General features: G+C 35.5%; 1 long non-coding RNA gene across 1 annotated transcript; it reads right to left on the reverse strand.

The window, feature by feature from the left end:
* Nucleotides 1-1188: 1188 nt before the first annotated feature.
* Nucleotides 1189-1558, reverse strand: LOC110918559. The gene is made up of 2 exons (XR_002581410.2): nucleotides 1438-1558; nucleotides 1189-1338 (listed from the first exon to the last, which is right to left on the reverse strand). It is a non-coding gene; the product is annotated as an uncharacterized LOC110918559 (long non-coding RNA).
* Nucleotides 1559-7767: the final 6209 nt, after the last annotated feature.

Consider the following 7767-nt stretch of genomic DNA (forward strand, 5'->3'; position numbering starts at 1 on the left):
TCTCCATATAGACCGTGGAGATATGAATGGTGAAAATCTTTTATTTTATATAGACAGGAAAATAATGCCAAGACACCACGAACAAACGATAAGGAAGACTCACCTTCAACATAAGAAATTAGTTATTAAAGTCATTAATACAAAACCAAATAAAAAGTGTGAAAAGATTAAAAATAAAAAGTATTACACTAGACACTTGTCTTCACCAAGTGATGTAAGAGACTTAGGCAAACATGGCCTTTGATTGTCAAGAACTCTTACGATCAATCTTGGATCCCGAGACGACTCACACACTCTATGATGGATGATGGATGATGGTGGTGGATGATGGTGTTGTGATGGTGGTGATGGGTGGGTGAAGTGTGAGAGAGGTGGTGTGCCAAGGGATGGTTTGCAAATGAGCCAAGCACCCCTATTTATAACCTGAACAGCAGCTTGGGCACGGACCCGTGTCCATCCTCGTTTTCTTTCTTCATTAATTGCAGTTTGTCTGCATTAGTTGACCACGCCCCCGTGTCCGCTGGGCACGACCCCGTGTGCAGAAGCGTATATGTACTATCAAGATTTCCCTAGATTCTGAGAATCTTAGAGTTGACCACGCCCCCTTGTCCAGTGGGCACGCCCCCGTGGTGGGTGATAGAAGCTTTTACAACTTTGTCTTTTCTGCTGAGACTTGGGCACGCCCCCGTGCTCACTGAGCACGGGGCATGTTCAGCCTTCTATTCTTCTTGTTTTGCTTGGGAAGATGCTGTCGGGAGGTCGGGCATGCCACGTTTGTTCCTCTTCTTGTATTTATGTTAGATTTAGCTGCCTTTTTGCTTCTTTTGTTCATTTGAGCTCATTTAATCTTGAAAATACAAAAGGAAGACAAAAACACACTTTTTCCAACATTAGTACTAAAAAAGGGTTAGTTTTATGCCACAATTGATGTAATTTATATTAGGGATGGCATATCGTGTATACCCGTACCCGATAAGACACGACACGATAAGACACGATACACGAAACGCCATACACGAACACGACACGATAAGGTTTCATGTCCTTTTTTTCAAACACGAACACGAACACGACACGATATACACGAAAATTACCTGTTAGTACCTGTTAACGAACACTAGAATAATCACATATTTAGAACCTGTTTAGTGAAACAAAACTCGCCAAAAGTTCACAAACAGCTTAAATAATCCATAAACACCAAATACTTAACAAGTTTAAAACAAAAATCCATAAACGGCAAATCACAAAAGACTTAATAATTCAAAACATCCATTAAAAACAAATTCAAAGTTCCCATGGTTCTCTTCTCAGATCTTTAATTCCAACAATTCAAACCTGCACATAATTGTACTCATATTTAGCATTGACAATTGGACATAAAGCGAGTAATTTTAAATTATCAAACATTATACTTGAAACATTTGGAGTGGTTACCTTAGAATTGTTCATTGAGTTTGAAGCATTTGATTCTCCACTAATATCAACATACACTGGACTTCTTATCTTTCTTCTTTCCCACCTTCTTTTGAGAATCACTCACATTGAATTTCTTAATCTGCTAGAAAGCATACAAGAAACTATAATCAAGGGGCTGGATCAAATTCAAAACATAAAGTATAAACAAAAAATTACCAAAATTATCAAACTGTGATTCTAAAAAATAATCAAAGGGCTGCTCGAATTTCTTAAACTGTGATTCTAAAAAATCAATCTGTGATTCTAACTAGTTTTTACTTGTAGTTTTATTTGTTCATAACCTTAATAGTTAATATCTGGCTTGTTAAAAAATAATCAAGGGGCTGCTCGATTATTTAATTAAAAAAAAACATATATAATGGAAACCTCATTTCAATAGTTAATATCTGGCTTGTTCATAACCTTAATCTGTGATTCTAAGAAGGGGGTGGAGGCAATTCAAAGAGCAGCTCGAATTTCTTAATATGTGGTTCTGCTTTGACGGATTTTGAAAAAAAACTGAAGTTATTAATAGTTAAACTGTCGGAGTGGCTTACTTTGAACTGTCGGAGTGGATGTGCGTGGTGGATGGCCGGCGGTGGATGTAGGCGGACAGGGGAGGCCGGCGAAGACGGTGGATGCCGGTGAATGACGCCGGTGGAGCGGTGGATGCCGGTGGAGCAGTGGATGACGGTGAATGACGCCGGTGGAGCGGTGGATCTGGAATTCTGAATGAGCTCGGCGGCAGTTGAGAGAGATTAGGTCACATTAGGGTTTGGCTTTTTTTTGAAGTAAAGAAGAATAAGCACACACAGTCGCACATGTTTTATATCTATTTGAGATTTTGAGTCATCAGTCATATATGTTTTATATTATTTAATTAAAATTAAAATCTTAACATGTCTTAACAGGTATATAACAGGTAAACAGGTATCTGACCTGTTTAGACATGAAACTTAACAGGTTGTTTCGTGTCTACCTGTTTAGTACACGATACCTGTTAAGGTCATGTAGGTTTGTGTCGTGTATTCATGTACGTGTCTAAAATTGCTAGCCCTAATTTATATGTTGCATTTTGTGCACATCAAATACCACCACACTTGAATCTTTGCTTGTCCTCAAGCAAAACTCTTTATACTGTGGCTTTACAGTCCCAAATGGAATGGGTAGAAGAGAAGGTTTTTGGGCTTGTCATAGAGTGTCGGGATTTCCAAGATTCTTTATTAAGTTTTATTTTTATTTATTTACAATCTTATTTGTCATGATTTATTTAAAACATTACATAAGATAATTTACTTATTAGGGCATAACATGCCTTTTTAAAATTTCATTTATATACAAGTTCACAAACCTCACGGGGGATCACTCAACACTCGGCCGAAGATGTATTTTAGTGAATCACTCGAGAGCGGCATGGAACTTACTCCTACCATAAGCTTGCCAAGCAATCAATCCTCCCCATTTTTAACTATACACCTTTGTAAATATCAAGAGGACTTTTGGGTGAAGGGTTAGGCTTGGGTTAAAGGTAGATGGTTGGGTTAGTGGTTAGAAAAAAAACGAAAGGCGTAAAAAGCATCGGTTTTTGGAAGAATTTTTATTTTTCATAACTTTTTATTTTGATGAAGCATTTCTTTCAAACAAAGTTCTTTTTGATAAACTTGTTTGTTTATTTCTTTTGGCTTCATCATCATCATCATCATTTTTTTTTTCATCAGGAAGTCATAAGAAAAACTGAGCTTGTTACTAAAACAAAGGGTTTAAAATAAAAAAGGGTTTTGGTGGGTAAAAGGGTGTTTGTTTGGGTTAAGAAATGAAAAGGTTTAGGCTCAAAGGGGTTAACTAGGGGGATTTTGGGTAGGTGGTAAAAAAAATAAAATAATGGTGTAGAAATAAAAAGGGTTAGTCCTAATGCCTGCATCATTTACTTACTCGGGTTTAAGTTGGTAGGAACCGGGAATGTATCGTCGTGGCAAGTTCTAGAGTCGTAAGAACCAGGCGGCTATTCACACAAGAAACGAAAAATGAGCATTTAGTTTAAAGATATGTATTTATATGCTCAATAAAGGCTCAAAACTCACTTTTTGTGGGAATGGGTTTTTATGTGATCAAGTATATATAATCAAATTTTAACTAAACTTGTCATGCCGTTTCATAATTTTCTTATGTTGGTTCTTTTTATCACGACGCTATCGGTTGTAAATTTGTAAAAATATAACCTTTTTAGAACTTGAAATTCCCAAATTAAACCTAGACAAGTAAAAAAATTGAAAATTTTTGAAAATTTTTTTGGGGTGATTAGCGGTTCCAATAGAGTTTTGTGTAAGGCTTGTAATTAGGACTTGCAAGATTCAAGGTTTTAGCATCCCCCCCCCCACACTTAAATTACACATTGTCCTCCGTGTGTCCCAAAAATAAGTTTTTAGGTTGATTAAATGTGTAAAAAGGTGTGAAAAAGCAAAATTTTATGTTACTGGACGTCTGGACACGGCCCCGTGTTCAGATCGCCAGTAATAGAAATTGATAAAAAGAACCAGAAGCCTAGGCACGGGGGCGTGTTCAGTGAGCACGCCCCGTGTCCAGTTACCTAAACTGGGCATTTCCTGCAGATTGTGCAGCACGGGGCCATGTTGGGTGGGCACGGCCCGTGCTGAACTTGCTGTAATGAAGAAAAATGTGACAACCCTCACATTTACAGGTATCCGTACAATTAATTAATATTTAATTTGTGCTTAATGACTATGCTTAATTTCAACTGTGATTTAACTGCTCTCTGTTTTCTGTTACATACGTACATATGCATCACATTTTATACTGCCACTCCATTTATTTCACACAAACATTAGTGACAAACTTGATACACAAAGCACAGTTAGCACAGTAAGCGGATAACCCAGAGACATGCTGACAATGCCAGCACCTAGACAGACAATGTTTTTGAGGCCAGTATGAGCCAGAGATAGAATACTACACTAGTAGGGAGTGTAGGGAAGTGAGGACCATAAAACTGCGTCACTATGTGATAGTTATAGTGCCGGAAAGTGCCTAAAACATACTTTAAATGCAGAATTCTGCACTAAATAACCAAAATTCAGCATTTAATAATGCTAGTAAAGTGCTAAAACTTGGCAAAATAATCCTAGATACTGGGAATTTAATGTGTCACTAAAAGTAACATAAGAGACACTTTAAAGATCAATTTAGCACTTTAACGACAACACCCAACCGAGCAACCGGACTTTACCCGGAACACAAGAATATTGCCAAACACATTGTTTTTACTTTTCTGAGCTAGTTAAGGTCCCCGAACACCCTAACACACTTTATATTATATAACACTTATAAAACACTAACTAAACACTTGTTACCTAACTAGATTTCTAACTAAACTTGTAACCAACAATTGAAACCCAACCCCATACCCCCCCCCCTCGAACCGGTTATGTGGGTGGGGACACCCTCCCCCCACAATTCTTTTCAATATTTTATTCAAATGTTGGTGGATATAAGAACATATTACTTGGTGGTTAAAGATGAATGTTGGTCCATATAAGTGCACATAAGGTCTTGAGCTTTTCATTTCACAACTCAACACTTGCAAACTTCTCTCCTTCTCCTCCCTTGTGTTCGGCCGCCACCATACCACCACCATCAAGCTTCATTCATACAATCTACACTCATCCAAAGGTGCAAGAGACCCTACAAGTAAGCTTGGTGTGTTCGGAAGCTCAAGGACCGCTCTCGTTTTCTTTTATCCATCACTTTTACGCTCTTGAACTCCCCTAGCCTTGTGCTAGTAGTAAGCGCCTTAGATCTTGATACTCTTCATATTCTTGATGGTTAATAGCAAAATGAATGGTGAGATATTAAGAACTCTAAAGAACATAATCAAAGTCTTGGAACATAACCTAACTAGTGATGAAATATGGTTAAAGTAATGATGAAATCATGTTGTTCTTGTGTTGTTATGATCATTGTATGTTGTTTATTAGTAAAAATGATATGGTTCATCACATGGACTTGCTAGATCATGTTTACAGACATGAACTAGCAAGATGTAAAAGTTAAAGATGTGTAGGATGATGAAATCATCCACACATAAACTATGAACTTGATTAAATACATATTTTCTTGAAAAATAAAGATCAAAATAAGTTATAATCTTGTAGATCTAAAGATCTATGAGTAATTTTTCAAAAGAACCAAGTGAAAAGTATAAGTTTTGATAAAACTTGGATCTTACATAAACCAATCACATTTTTAGTGGATAAACAAGTGTTGGAACACTTGTGTAATAAGGAAATTTCACAAAGAAATATTTTTAGAAATTATGACTAGAAGTTGTAAATGTTCAAATCCTTTAAAAATAAAGTTTTTAGAGAACCAATCACATTTTTAAAGGTAACAAGGCTTACTAAGTATACTAGTAAGTTACTACATGTTTTTATAAATTTTTCAGGTTCGTAAGTTTATGGTTTATGCTTATTTTTGTCAAGATTGGTGATTAGAGATTGTATGTTGTTCATTGATGATTGATTGAATGATTTTACAAAAAGAAAATGATATGCTAGTAATCATGGACGCCTCCATTTACAAAGGAAACTCTGGCAAAATTTTTCTAAAAATCCAACACTTAGAAAATATTTTTCTAGTAAGTGTTTACAAATATATTTTAACTTTATTTTCAAAATAAACTTCCCCATGGTTTTTATTACAAAAAAAATACTAAGTGCCGGAGGTTGATTTTCGTAAGTAAAATTTGATAAATATATATTTCATACTAAAACGCTTGTGTGATTATCTGTATATTTTGTGAACTAGTTATATTAGGGTAAAATAATATAACTTAACAAAATACCATGGAAATTACAACTCCAAAATAATACCAAAAATTACAAGGAATAAAATATTTAAGTTACACACGTAATATTGAGAAACCGAACAAGAAAACGTAACTTATGAAATATTCCGGGATATACCATTACACTATATTTTTTGTAAATATTATTTTGGAAATGAAACAAGTGAAAATATGATTTCGTAAATATTACCAAGTCTATCATATTTTTGACAACGAGAAAATATATTATTTTTGGGAGTTAAAAATATATTTTCCTAGTATATTTAGAAGATATATAATTTTCGAGAAAAATATATATTTTTTGGGACAATACATGATTAAACAAAACAAGGTTTATTTATATTTTTAAGTGAGACTTGAAATATATGGTTTTAGAAATATATATTGGGAATATATTAACATATTTTTATTTAGAACAATACACCAAAATACGACGTCATTACTTGGCGAGATATACAAATACAAATACGAAAATACATGTATGAGATACCCCCATCCTTGGGAAGGAATATGCGAAGTTAAAATACTTGAGAACTATTAATACAGAGATGTTGCATAAACAATTATTCCAAAACTAAATATAAGTATTATAACTTGGAATAATATCAGAAACGTAACTCAAAAACATAAACACTAAGACAAAGCACGACCCGTTCGTCTAATAGACGTTATTACACTGTAGGTAGTCGTGTTGGCTGAGGAGACTTGGGTTACACATACTGAAGATGCAGTACAGTGAGTTCATGTCCCCCTTTTCTCTTTACTGTTTTCAGTTTTATACTTCGGGGGTGAAATACATGCGACAATTATTACAAACATTTACTTACATGGTATGGTTAGCGTAGGGAGGGTTTATACTACTTAGATCATGTGAGTGGGTAGGTGGAACTCAAGGCCATTAATCCTCGTTGTAGGACCGAGGGACATGACTGATAGATCTATTCGGGTGTAGCGAGCCCCACTCCTGAGTCCGCTGAGTGGACCATGAGGTGACTATGTGCCTGACGCCAAAATCCGCTAGGTTTGAGTCTTCCTGCATCACTTCACAAATATCAATGGCTTTGCAAACCATTGGTGATCTCTTTTTCCTTATTGCTACATACCAGGGACTTACATACACACTTACAACATTTTCAAAGGTTTATACATACACACAAACAAACACATGAACTCGCTCAACTTTTGTTGATGTTTTTCAAATTACATGTATTTCAGGGAATTTGTAAGTGGATCTGGCGGGCGTTGGAAGCTTTTATGATGCGTTAAAAATAAAGATGTCATCCATGGTCTTTGAGTTTGGTTAGTGTGTCTTATTCCTGGACGAGACACGTCATCCAAACCTTGGCGTTATTTAGTATCTTTTTACGAGTCTTTAATGAACTTATAGACCATTTGTATGATTTGTAAAACTTGAATTTTAAGTCTACGTTTTAAAACGATGTTGTTAT

Source organism: Helianthus annuus, chromosome 16, assembly GCF_002127325.2.
Source record: "Helianthus annuus cultivar XRQ/B chromosome 16, HanXRQr2.0-SUNRISE, whole genome shotgun sequence".
In the NCBI taxonomy this organism is placed as follows: Eukaryota; Viridiplantae; Streptophyta; class Magnoliopsida; order Asterales; family Asteraceae; genus Helianthus; species Helianthus annuus.